Below are 12,658 nucleotides of genomic sequence, written 5' to 3' on the forward strand. Positions count from 1 at the left end.
TGTGCAAGGTAAGGCTGTTAAGTTCTATGCATGTGGAAGCTGATTTCTTGAAGGATTAGGAAGTTGGATGTGACTTTAAGATCTCACAAAGCCAGGCTGTTTTTATGTTCCGAGTAATGCTATCTTATTTTCATGCCCTTTTCAGGAAATTCAGTTCAGAATCTATTTAAGAAAATGAAAAAAAAAAAAACCTACCTACTTGTAAGTTGCAGTGAAATGAAAAACAATGAAGCCGTTTAGATGAAAGGGGCTTTTCTTGCTTTTTGATGTAGGAGAGGGAATTTAAAGGCATCTACCTGATGGATTTGGTTTTGGCAAGATGGGTTTTTTAGATTAGAAAGAAAATAACCTGATTTACACTCTGGGTATCTTTCTCAGAATCTGGAGGCAGTATTGAGAGTATTAATTTTGGAAACTAAAAATGTTTGTTGAAATACCTCTTCAGTATTTCAGAGATACTCTCAGTAAGACAATTCTTAGTGGTCCAGAAATAGTTTTTTGAGGGAGAAAGACCTCAGGGCAGGAAATCTGAACAGCTGTTTCAGAGGAATACCTACATCTTGCCATATTTTCATAGGATTATTTTTTTTTAATGTGATTTTGTCCTTATGAGGTTACATGTAAAGTACCATAAGAAATATTAACACAGTTTCAGTGGGAATTATACATTTATTCTGCCCTAGAAAACATTCAAATAATAGTGTCATAAAACAACTTTTTGTGTTTTTTAAAAAATGTGATAGCATTGCTAACATTAGACTGAAATGAACTGTATTTTCTTCGAAATAGCGATACTTTTCTGACATCCCAAATTTGTTTAGCCTGGCAGCCATGAGTTAAAACTCTAGGTTTCAGGCTTTGTTATAATATTATTGCTTCAAGTGCAAAATTTTGTATGCAAATATATAACCCTGTGGTTAAAATGCCCGAAATAATCTTCATGTGGAAGGTTAAAATTCAAATGATCTTCCAAAACTGAAACACAAACAGTTATTAAATACTTCACAAACTCCACAAAAAAACACAAAGTCTGCTTTAATGTTTAAAATATTACTGTTGCTAGGGGCATTTGGCAATGGAAAGAGAAGCAGCAAATATTTAAATACTTGGGTCTGCTTCATTGTTACATTCTGACATGCCTTGACAGTAATGGTGGTAGGTCACATGCAGTAGGTGACCTTTTGTCACCTATCAAACTTTTGAATAGAGGCAATAAATTTTCCTATGTTGATTTGCATTCACGACATGGGTACAAAGTTACCCATACCTTTCCAAGCATATTTTATTGCCAGAGTATTTATTCACTCTGCACAGAGTGAAGCATTTCATATTTTGCCTTGTCATCAGGAGCAAATTGAGAGACTGTTATTGTAAAGTGCTGTCTTTCGAAAGCAGATCTGCACGAGTGATGGGAAGCTTCGCACTGATGTTTTCCCTGAAGCAGGCATGACAGGCAAAAGTAATCCTTTTGATGGATCAGTGTACATACACAGAACTCTGCTGCTTCTATAGAAATCTGCAACTTAAATGAAAGAAATTTGTGTCATCTTCTATGCAAGTAAGTATGGAAGTACTAACTTAGCAGATACGGAAGAACAGGAAAGTTTCAGACTGAACTTCTCAAAAATTCCTGAGCCTATCCTTAGGCATGCCGTAAGCCCTAGGCAGTTAACTTCCTGAGTTATCTTGAAGTACTCTGCTTGATGAGTAGAATGGTGTATTTCCTTACTCTTGTGGAATTTTAACTTTAAAGAAGGAAAATCCTACAGAAGTTTTCCAGTAATCGTAACCCCGTAATTTCATCCTGTACTCTGAAATTTTCAAGTTTAGTGTTACAAATTTCGGTTTAATGGGTATCCATTACATACAGTTGCAGCTGACAATGTAATAAAATATTTTTAGCTGGATTTCAAACTCAGAACCATAGGACTTTGTCACTGGTTTGTCACTACAGCCTTGCTGTAGTTTTTTGTATATTCACTTAGACTATACTACACATATTCTGTTGAGAAACTTCACTTCTTAAGCCTTATTGTCTTTCCAGGAATCTTCTTTGTATTCTAAAGTTAGCCTTTGCTTAGGTAATAGTTTTTGTTAGCCAGACCATGATTTGCATTGTCATTTATCCCAGAAGACCAAAAAGGCCTTCTAGACAGATACTGTTGATGTTAGATTTTCAGTTTTAGACAGTGCTGTGCATATTCATAGAACCATAGAATCATAGAATAGTTTGGGTTGGAAGGGACCTTTAAAGGTCCTTACCGTGAGCGGCGTCATCTTCAACTAGACCAGGTTGCTCAAAGCCCTATCCAGCCTGACCTTGAATGTTTCCAGTGATGGGACATCTACCACCTCCCTGGGCAACCTGTTCCAGTGTTTCACCACCTTCATCATAAAAAATGTCTTCCTTACATCTAGTCTAAATCTGTCCTCTTTTATTTTAGAGCATTACCCCTTGTTCTGCATTAAAGGGTTGAGCTTTATTGTAAGTCCTGCCATACCCTGATAACTGCAGCTTTAGAATCATCCTGAAAACATGGAACTCACTGCATCACTGATAGAAGTTAGCCTCACAACATGTTGTTTCGGTGTAAAACTTAGCTTTTCTCAGCAAGTTGTCAAAAGTTTGACTTTGTTTCATTTCATGCTGTCTTTCTTCGAATTCTGCAAAGTTACTAAAAAAATACCTGTATTAGAATTGTCTTAAAGGGCTACCTGCTACTGCTTGTTCTTCAAAAATGCATAAAAGTGGCAGTTTAAGCTTTGTATCAAAAGTTTCTCATTTTTCATCATTAAGAAAAGCTAGTGTTTCAGGGCATGCATAAAATTTATGCTTACCTGTAAAATAGAAGCCTTTTGTTAGTCTGTTGATCAAAAAGAGAGAAAATATTTTTAATATTTTTCTGAGCAGTTAGAACGCATCACTGGTTATCTGTTCACTTGGGAGCCAAATAATGAACTTATTCTAAGGCTAGAGGTTTGGCTCAAAATGAGTAATTTCACACTGGAAATCTGCTAATCTTTCCTTTGTATTATAGTCCTCAGCTGTGTTGTTTCCACAGGTAGGAGAAAAGGTGACTTGTTCTTTATAGGAAACTTTCTACTAGGATGTGGTATCCCACTGTTGGGTGTGTTGCAGAATTAGAGTTGGTCCTATCTACTTATCTTTATGCAGTGCTTAGAGTTGTCAAATTTATTTTTACCATGAAAAAGATAAACTGTCACTGCAAAGGTTTGAAAGGTTCACTGGAAGCAAACATGGTCCCAGAAAGCGCCCAAGACTGCAATTTCTTTCCAAAGGACTGATCTGGTAAGGGTATAAACCCTGTCTTTATACCCTTTATAGCTCTGATTTAATTAGTAGGGTCTCAGAAGAAGAGGGAGGCAATGCTCTTGAACGAAGAAAGGCTAAGCCCTGGTTCTTAAAATAAATTTTAAAATAATCCGTCATTCCCATTCTGAAGGATTGAATTTTGAGGGTTTTTTTCATAAGGAACAAAATCAAACACAAGAGGTCTGTCTTCAGTTCTCGGCATTATGAGCTACCGAACATTGCTACACTGCCAGTCTTCCAGGATGCATAACATTACAAAGTAAAGATTTCCTACCTTTTTCTACAACTGAAGAATATAATGTCTATAAAAAAGGGTAAGTGTCTGTAAAACCAGCCCTATGAGTCAAAGAAAAAAACCATAAAGTAAGATTGTATGGTACTAAGAAACCAAGGGCCTTTGGCAACTGCAACAGTATTTTGTGAAAGACAAGGTAAAGAGCAACAGGAAATACTTAAGACTGGGAAGAGAAGCTTTCCTACCTAACTCTTTATTAGTGCTTGTATATAAAGGTGTTTCTGATTGTTCTCTGGATTTCTGATCTTCCTTGTAAAATAAACAATGCTTTATCTGACAGAGAGACAGTAAATACTGGAATGCTGTAGAATTCCTGGTTTTCCTTGGTTCAGGTTCTGGTCTTTACTGTTAAGTATCTTCATTACTTCATTAGAGCTTGTTTCCTCCTGCTGTGCAACATTTGTCTGTGGGCCTGACTGGAATGTGGTTGTTACCAGAAATACTACTAAATTGCGTTAAACTTTTTTTTGTAAGTTCTAAGGTGATTAATCAACTGTTTTAGCATATCATTAGAAATGGAAGAAGAAATCTCAGAAGGACAACAGAATGGTACATCCCTCCAGTAAAAGTTTTATTTTTGACCAAAGAAGGAAGATCTGCAAGTGAAACCCAGGGTACAAACTAAGCCATAACAACTTGATTTTATTTTCCTTCTGAACTGCGAGATGCCAAGGAAAATAGAACATCTCCTGTTTTAGGAGAGTGTTATGTTATTGATTAAATACCATGCTTGTTATTTTAAAGAAATTTAGGAGAAAGTGAGAAAAGTCATCTCCCTCACCTCCCCTTGGAACCTCTCAGAAAATGTGCTTTCCTTATGCAATTAATTTTCCTTGCCCCCTCTCCTAGGGAAGATAATGTCCTTGGTCAAGAAAAAAAGCGTGGTGCAGTACCGATTATTTCACAGTACCTTTGTCAGTATGCTGTCCTCTACACAGCTGAAATAGGCTTTCCTGAGTCAAAATCTGGATAAGTCAGGGAGAATATGCTGTGAAAAGTAAAAAAGGAAGAAAACCTTTCCCGTCCACTCTTCCTCACTGAAAAAACCAGTCATTGAATGCTCCCAAATCTTGTCTATGCAACGAACATATGCCTCTCCATCATACTGAACAAGATAAAGGGGAAAAAATGAGGCATCTCTGTCATGTTAGATTTGACTTCAAGATGGATTGCTTATAAACCTGAATCAAAGGAAACATGTATCTTCCACCAGTTGTTTTTCTGTGCTGGAGAGAATTGTATGTAATAAATCATTCACAAATGGGAAGACTGCAGCAGGTACCAAGAAGACTTCTTGGCAGTCAGAGCCCTCTTTCCTAAACAGGACCTTTCTGTGATTAGTGTGAAATAAAATGCTTCCTGCTTGAGTTCCTGTCAAAGGTATTCTTGGATTTCTTGCTTATCCATTTTACTTCAGCAAGCCTTTGGCACCTGCAGTCATCAGAAACCCCCCCAGACTTTTGCTGTCCTTATCAAGCTTGTTGAGAGGTTCTTACAGTTTTTCATCTTTTGTTTTTGATTTGATTCATGTTTGGCAAGGGAGACTTGAAGAAATAGGACCTTCTGTACAGAAAAAAAAATTGTGTTTTATTTATAAATCTTTTAGACAAAAGCAAATGTACAAAAGCAAATTGCCATTTTTATGCATCTTAATTATATCAACTGAATATTATCTTCATGTATGCGCATTAAATAATTGATAATTTTCTTCAGACAATTAAAAAATAAGTATATATAGAAAAATGTATATCATATTAACGTCAAAAAAATACACCCATGGCTTAATCATGGTTATTTCCTGTTTTGTTGTCATTTAGTAACAACATTTGAAGTTAAAATTTGCGAAATAAAATTAATTCAGCTTAATCAGTCTTGAAAAATAGTTTTGGTCACACTAAGTTTATTCTTTTACGACTGTGAGTCTATGAAGATTATTACTTTTCCCCCATAAATTTGCCTGCAGTATTTTCATAAGTGATGTTCTTGCAGTGTCTTTCTTAAGTTAGTTACATTTCATTCAGTCTGTAAATCTTACTTCCAAAGGTACCTGAAACTATTTCCAATGGCAATGTATTAACAATGTTTACTCTTTGAAGCATGAATATGGTGTAAGGTTCTGAGCAGTCTGAAGGCAATATGAACTGCACAGGATACCATTTAGTTCAGAACTGCTATCACAACATCCCTATCGGAATATGTTTGCTTATTATTTGGCAACTTTTATGCACAATATTTCACAAGTTTATTACATATTGTCCTGCAGTCTTGAATGAGAGAGTTTTCCTACTGTGTTTAGAAACAGGCTATTACTCCAAGTGACAAAAGTTGTTCAGCAGGTGACCTGGCCTTCTAAGAAGAAGGGGAGAATAGTCAGGGAAAAAAACAAAGAAAGAAAGAAAGAAAAAAACCCTACCACAACAAAACAGGTCAGTGATAAGGAGTAAGAGGTTGATATCCACAGTTTCTGATATCAAACTTTTGGATTATTTTTTTTCCCCTCTTTTTGCTGCTCCTCCTAGGTTAGGTTGGCTTGGTCAAGAGGCTGTTCAAAGTAAATCTTCTCATAAGACATAAAGTACAACTGTATGTCAAATGGGAGGGGTAAATCACACTTCCTTTTGAAAATGGTAGAAGAAAGTAGAGTTAGTTCTGTAGGTCTTTAAAGAGTATGGCTGAATAGCTGTAGACCACAGACTAATGATGATGTTCAGTAGTTCCATGTTCAGTGTCTTAATACAGTATGTATTTTCTCAATGGTCTAATTGGCTAAGCAAAGTATCTTTATAGTCAGCGTGATACAGTTGTTCTTTTTATCACCCTGTTCCTTCCCGCTAATGGAGCAATTTCCTTGTGCTCCCTGAGCAGGCCCCTGGGTCCTGGTATCATTGGTCATTACTGTGCTCTTCAGCCTTTCTGTCCCCAAAATTTATGAAAAGGTTACAGGTGCAGAATCAGATTGAGTGGTTCCATATAAAAATCATTGTTTGCCTTTTGGGGGAGGGAGGAATGAGAGTAATTATTGATTTATAAATTTGTGTCCTTGCCAATGTAGTTTGCTGTTACTTGGATAAAGTTTATCAGTGTTGGCTCTGCATCATGCCTTACTTAGTAATTGTCACATTAAAGATTAAGCTTAAGCATTTGGATATTTTACATTAAGATTAAATATTAGGATATTTTATCAGATACATTTTTCTCATACCAGAAAGAAAACACTGAAGATAAAATCTTTGATTCTATAAATACTTTTAAATAGATAGCTTTTTTTTTTTTTAACATTATGCTTTCTTGCTTTGGCTGAGACTGCTTCTCTTTAAAGATATGTATGTCTTGTATGGTTCTATCAGGTCTTTTTGTCATCAGTCTTTAAATCAAAATACAAGGAAAAACTATTTATAATTTGCATTATTGTTTTCCTTAGTGTCTAATTAAAAATAAGCACCTGAAGTTCCTGGGCAAATAATTAAGCAACTATTAATAGTTTTCAAATGCAAATATCTTCTCCTGCTTCTCAAAAAGAAACAAGTTTCAGCGATGTGAAGATGCAGACCCTGACTAATGAACATATAGCTGAAGGACTCCTTTTGCTTATTTTATGGAAGTTCAGCATATCTGAGAAGACCATTTATTACAAGTTTATGTATGTTGCAGTAATTGTGTTTTGTTTATGTTTTTTTTTAAAAAAACCAATACTTTAATTTCTACTAAAGTACTGGATGGAGAATTTTTGGAATATTCCTTATGTGGAAGTAAATGAGTCAGCAGTGAAAGCAAGGAAAAACTGGATGTCTTCAGTAATTATTTGCCTTTGGAAGATTTAAAGCTATATTCTATTTTACTTTAGTTCCAGCAAAGCTGGTCTGGCAAATCTGTTGTGCGGTACTATCCAACTAGGAGAGGAAATTCAGTTAAAATAACTCTCTATCGATCCTTAAAATTATCTTCAGGTAGTTAGTCATTGCAATTTTGGTAGAGTATCTTAAAGCCCTTTCGTCTAATTGTCAGGTATTACGGTGGTGTTCTTCACAGTCTTCATCAGTACTACACTCACTGGTAAGCTGTAGTGTAGCAAGAGGTAAATACTTACAGTGTAAGGGAACTTGCTGTAGAGAGCCAAGAAATAATTCCTATGTGTGGAAATTAGAAACAGTCCCAGGAAATGTAAGCAGGAGAACTGGATTTTTAAGAGATTTTTTGGAAGTAGTGAACTTCAGGTTGGAAAGTGAAGTCTTCATCAGGTGTCAGGTGCAATCTGAGGACAAAAATGTAAAATTAAGAGGGGTAGGATTTCAAAGAGAGCAAGATGGAAAAAAATGAAGTGGAATTTATCTCGGAGTACTAGTGTGGGACTTGAAGGATTAGGCTGAAAAGTGAAATTGGTAGGGGCATGTAGATGACATTTTAGTGCTTTCAGTATTTATTATTAGCCTTCTGTGGGGTCTTCTTTCTTCTGTTGCAAATTAGTAAATGGCAACTTCAGTTTGCAAAGCAGTCATCTTAGGTTCTAAGTGATTAGGTTTTAAGTGATTAACAGCCCTTAAGCTTAGTGTCTCTTGGCCTATAGTCAGTGCAGTGCCCAGGTAAGTTATTTGTTGCTCCCGGAAGGGTCATGCTTTTCAAAACTTCGTATGATGGGGTTAATACGGGAGTTGGGAAGCTGACTTTTTTTGTCTCTCTTCACCTATATTTTATATGCTTTCTATGGAAACATGGAATTTAGTTAGCATGCTGGCAAATCTGTTCACGTGAGTGACAAGAGTTCTCTTCTAACTTTGGAGGTCAGAGAGACCTTCAGTCGATGTCTGAAAGGAAGGGCGCAAGCTATTTTAAATGTTCTTTTCATTAAGATAAAATCAGAGAGGGACGCTGGAACAGATCGCATGTTCTGTGCCCATTTCCCATTTAATCTGAATGTATTTTCAGCATGATAAGTAGATCTGTTATATGGCTCCCTACCATTTTTGTTTAGTGTGTACAGTTTCTTTGGCTGTAGAGAGTAGCAATAGCTTTAAGTATGCCTTAACTTTCTCACAACAATACTGTGGTTATCTTCAACTATATCTTACAGTGATGGGTCATGCAAATAATAGAGACAGGCTGTGGACATTAAAACTGACTTTAGGCTGAGCACCTCCATTGATTCACTATGTGATGACACTCAAGTTATCCGATTCCTGTAAAATGAATTTTAAAACTAATGTAAGACTAACACAATTATTAACTTGCAGAAGGCAGACATTAAACGAAATTTAAAGCTGTAGCTCTTAGTGCTTATTTGCGACTGTAATTCTCAACTGAAAGGGTGTTCAGTCGTGGTGCTGCGTCATGTTCTCAACAAGTTAAGAGTGCTTCCATAGTGTCCTGCTTTTCAATTAGAGAAATAAAATAGTTCCCATTTGATCTTTACTTTGTTTCTGTGGTGCTGGTGTAGCTGTATCCATGTTCACCAAGAATACTTCCACCTCAGCTACTTTCCTTTATGAAGAGGAGAATGTAATTGCAAGTAGCAGTAGGAGAGCTAGCAGCCTCAGAAGTAACTTCTGCTTGCCTTCTGAAAAATCCACTTCTGTTTTGGGTTGTTTTTTATTTCTCATTAGGGTTTCTTTGGGGGGCAAGGTCTACTTCTTTTTGAAGGAAGGCGGATTGGTTTCTTTAATCCATGGTCAGTATGCTCTTTCTTAAAATTCTGGTGCCCTGAGAAGCTTGTGTGCTTTTAGCTCTTTAGCAAGGAAATTGTTTTGAGTACATGGAGCAGGATACAGCAATAAGGTTCAGAAAAGCAGGAAGATTTTGTTAGTACTGGACTTTGCATTGGATACTCACGCTTCCACTGGCGTTTCTTGCCCTTCATGAGGTGTCCAATCCTTTGCAAAATCTCATATTAAATTTTCAGTTTTCTTTCAAAAAAAATGAGTTCTCCAAACTTTATTGTACTCTTTTGTCCTGTTTCCTTAAGGGAAGGAAAGTGTTAAATTTTTATTTGTGTACTATTTTCCTTGAATCCCTTGCTGTTCACCTTACTAATCCAGAGGCATTTGAGCATGGGAGATGTCTGTGGTACCTTGCATTCTCGCATAGCCCATCATCTGTCAGGAACTGGAGATTTGTGTCTGGGATTTGTATCATTGTCGTACTGGTAAAGGTTTGGAAGGGTATTCTCTTCGGTGTGGCACCCGAGCCCTAGATCAGTAAACTTTTCTAACAAAGAGCTCAGTCATATGAGTTAAATAAATATTTTGTTGCTCATACACACATGCATGGATCATATGTGTAGACATATGCACAGAGCATGAATATTTGTGCTGATAATTGATTTGTGTGATAGAATTTTAAGCCATCTTTTGAGGCAGCATAAATCTTATGGGTTTAGTTTTAAATAGTACTGTTTATATACAAAATATAAATTTGCCACTTGAGAACTAATGTTAGAAGTCACAATAACAACATTTTTCTACTGCTGGCATTGTCACACTGATTTTCAAGTGGTGTCACTAAAGTTTTAAACGAAGGAAAACTGTCCAAGTTTACATTCATGCATGTTAATTTTGAAAGCTAAGTATAGTAATCTGTCGATATATTACTAGCTAAGTGGACAATTTAATGTTTGTTTGCAGATCTGTAATATGCTAAGAATTAATTTTCTGTCTGCCAGTCACTAATTTTAAGAGTGGGAAAGTATATGTTAGTTTACCTGGGCTTTATTTTTATTTTTTGTCTTTACTACGTTTCTATGCGTAATATTAAAAAAATCTTTTTACTTTTATCTTATCTTTTTGTCCTGATATTTTATTCCAAAATATTTCCTACTTTGAGCAAGAACTTTATGCAGAATTCTAAAATGAGGTGTTAGTAAACTCGGTGATGACAGCGCCATAACTCTGTGATGTTATTTGGTGGTAGAAAATCTGTCAAGCAATCAAAAATATATTTATATTTTAGTTAAGTGAATGAAAGTTTTCTGAAGGACATAAAAATGTTACTGAAGTTAACAAAATGATAACTTAGTTTGGTTTGGTTTCTTAATTTCTAGTAAATCAGAATAGATTTTTTTTTTATCAGTTTCAATAACCAAAATCTGATCTGTTCACTGCAGAGCAATATGAATACATTTTCTGTAACAAATGCATCTTTCAAATGCATGCAACATATTTTATTTTTAAAATGATACCTGAAATTGTCTATTAGTGCTATTATAATTAAAATGCTAACAAGAATCAGTAACTGCCCAGCGAAAAATCTAATTTGGATGCCTAGAATAATAAGGGGAGAAATATGATAAGTAGTTGTCAATATTAAAGCAGGCTGAAGGAGGAAGGCTTCGGGCCTTGTAGTAGGTAGAATGAAACAGCAGATTTGAGTATCCACAATCCTTTCAGTATTAAATTTTCAGTAAAATAAAATTACTTCTATATGAAAACATAGCCTTTCCCCAGCTCTCTTTTTTTTCCTGATCAGCTGATGAAGAGACTAGCAGCTCGCTGCTTTGCTGGCTTGTTAATTTTATCCCCACTAACTGTGATTTCCGATAGCCGGCCTGCTGATAGTGGTAAGGTAAATATCCTTTTTCATTGCCGTCTTGAAGATTCAGTAGAACTACATCACAGGCATGTGTAGGTGTGTAACACATGAAAAGTCAGTGTTCTCCGTATTTCAATGTACAACTGAGTGCTTAAGGAGAGCAATGACATTAACTGTTGACAGCCTTGCATGCTGTATTTATTATTAGCTTTTCTAGCTTCCAAGATATTCTTAATCTTCATTAGCTGCAGTGGTTTATAGTGGGTGTCCTGCTTTAGCCAAATGAATATTAATGAATTTATGTGCAGATTATTTTTTTTCCTTCTTTTTTCTTCCTAACTCATCAGATCTCAAGCCTCCTTCATAGTGGTTATCTGAACGCTGTGGAAGCATGATGTAAATTGTCTTTTGATTATTAAGGCCTAGTTTCAGGCTGTCCCTCAGGATTCTGTGTTCGTGTTTGTTCTGTGGATTTGCACATCGGAGGATGCATAGGAAACAGATTTCAAAATCCCAATAGTGTTTTTAACATGCCAGGTTGTTTTGTGTTGTGCATCAGGTTTTGTTCACAAAACGTTTTTCAAGAGACATTGTACACAATTGAGAAAAATTACATCTGGGCTGTAATCACTCTTTTTATATTGATTGTTATGCTCACATGATCATAAATATTAGCCATGTTTTTTGCTGTGGAGAAATGAAGATAATTACCTTATGATTAGAGCTCTTTCAGCTACGAGAAAGGATTGATTAGCATTTGCATGTACTCAAGGCAATATTGAGAGGCAAAAGGGACAAATACCAACATCAGTTATGCTCTGAGAAAGCTAAATTAATCAGCCTAGTTTTAAGATTTTTTTTCTTTTCTTTTCTTTTCTTTTTTTTTTTTTTTAATTTTAGTTCTCTTATGACCCAGTATTTTTATTTCTTTTCTTTTGTTGGCATTCCCAAATAAAGAAAAGTTCAGCTTCTTGCTTTTTCATATGGATCTGATAGTCATTGTGTGAACAGGTTCCCTTTATTCCTAGTTTGGTTTTCTGTAGCAATTTTTTAATCTCTCTGCATAGTGCTTCTGGGTCTGGTTAAAAGCATACATCCAGGTAATTGAAACTAGTGTTCATTGTTTGTGATATTGTGTGTGGGGTTCGGGATTTGATGGGGGTTTTTTTGCATCCCACGTTACAAGTGCTTTTCACTGTACTGACAGTGCTTCTGCCTGTCTGTTGGTTACTATTCAAGAAGAAAAGGATACATTTTAGAGATGGCTTTAATGCTTAGGCAACTTGGAAGTTGCTTGGACTATTTGGAAGTGAAGTTGAGTCGTTTCGCGTGAAGTATCTGTGTGTTGTTTGTGTGCAGAAAGAACTGTGTGTGATCTGGCTTTGGGAGCAAGCACAGTTTAGACTGTCCTATTTGAAAACATGTGATATCAAAGTCTGTTGTGCATGGAACTACATACGCCAGAACTGCCGTTGACATGAACAGATGAACATTTGTTGTACACTTATTGA

General features: G+C 35.9%; 1 protein-coding gene across 4 annotated transcripts in view; it reads left to right on the top strand.

Annotated features, from left to right (window-relative positions):
* The window catches only part of SMARCA2 (SWI/SNF related, matrix associated, actin dependent regulator of chromatin, subfamily a, member 2), a 109,129-nt gene that overhangs the window by 78,070 nt on the left and 18,401 nt on the right, over positions 1-12,658 (top strand). The window lies entirely within an intron of this gene.

The sequence above is a fragment of the Calidris pugnax genome, unplaced genomic scaffold, assembly GCF_001431845.1.
Source record: "Calidris pugnax isolate Ruff unplaced genomic scaffold, ASM143184v1 scaffold273, whole genome shotgun sequence".
In the NCBI taxonomy this organism is placed as follows: domain Eukaryota; kingdom Metazoa; phylum Chordata; class Aves; order Charadriiformes; family Scolopacidae; genus Calidris; species Calidris pugnax.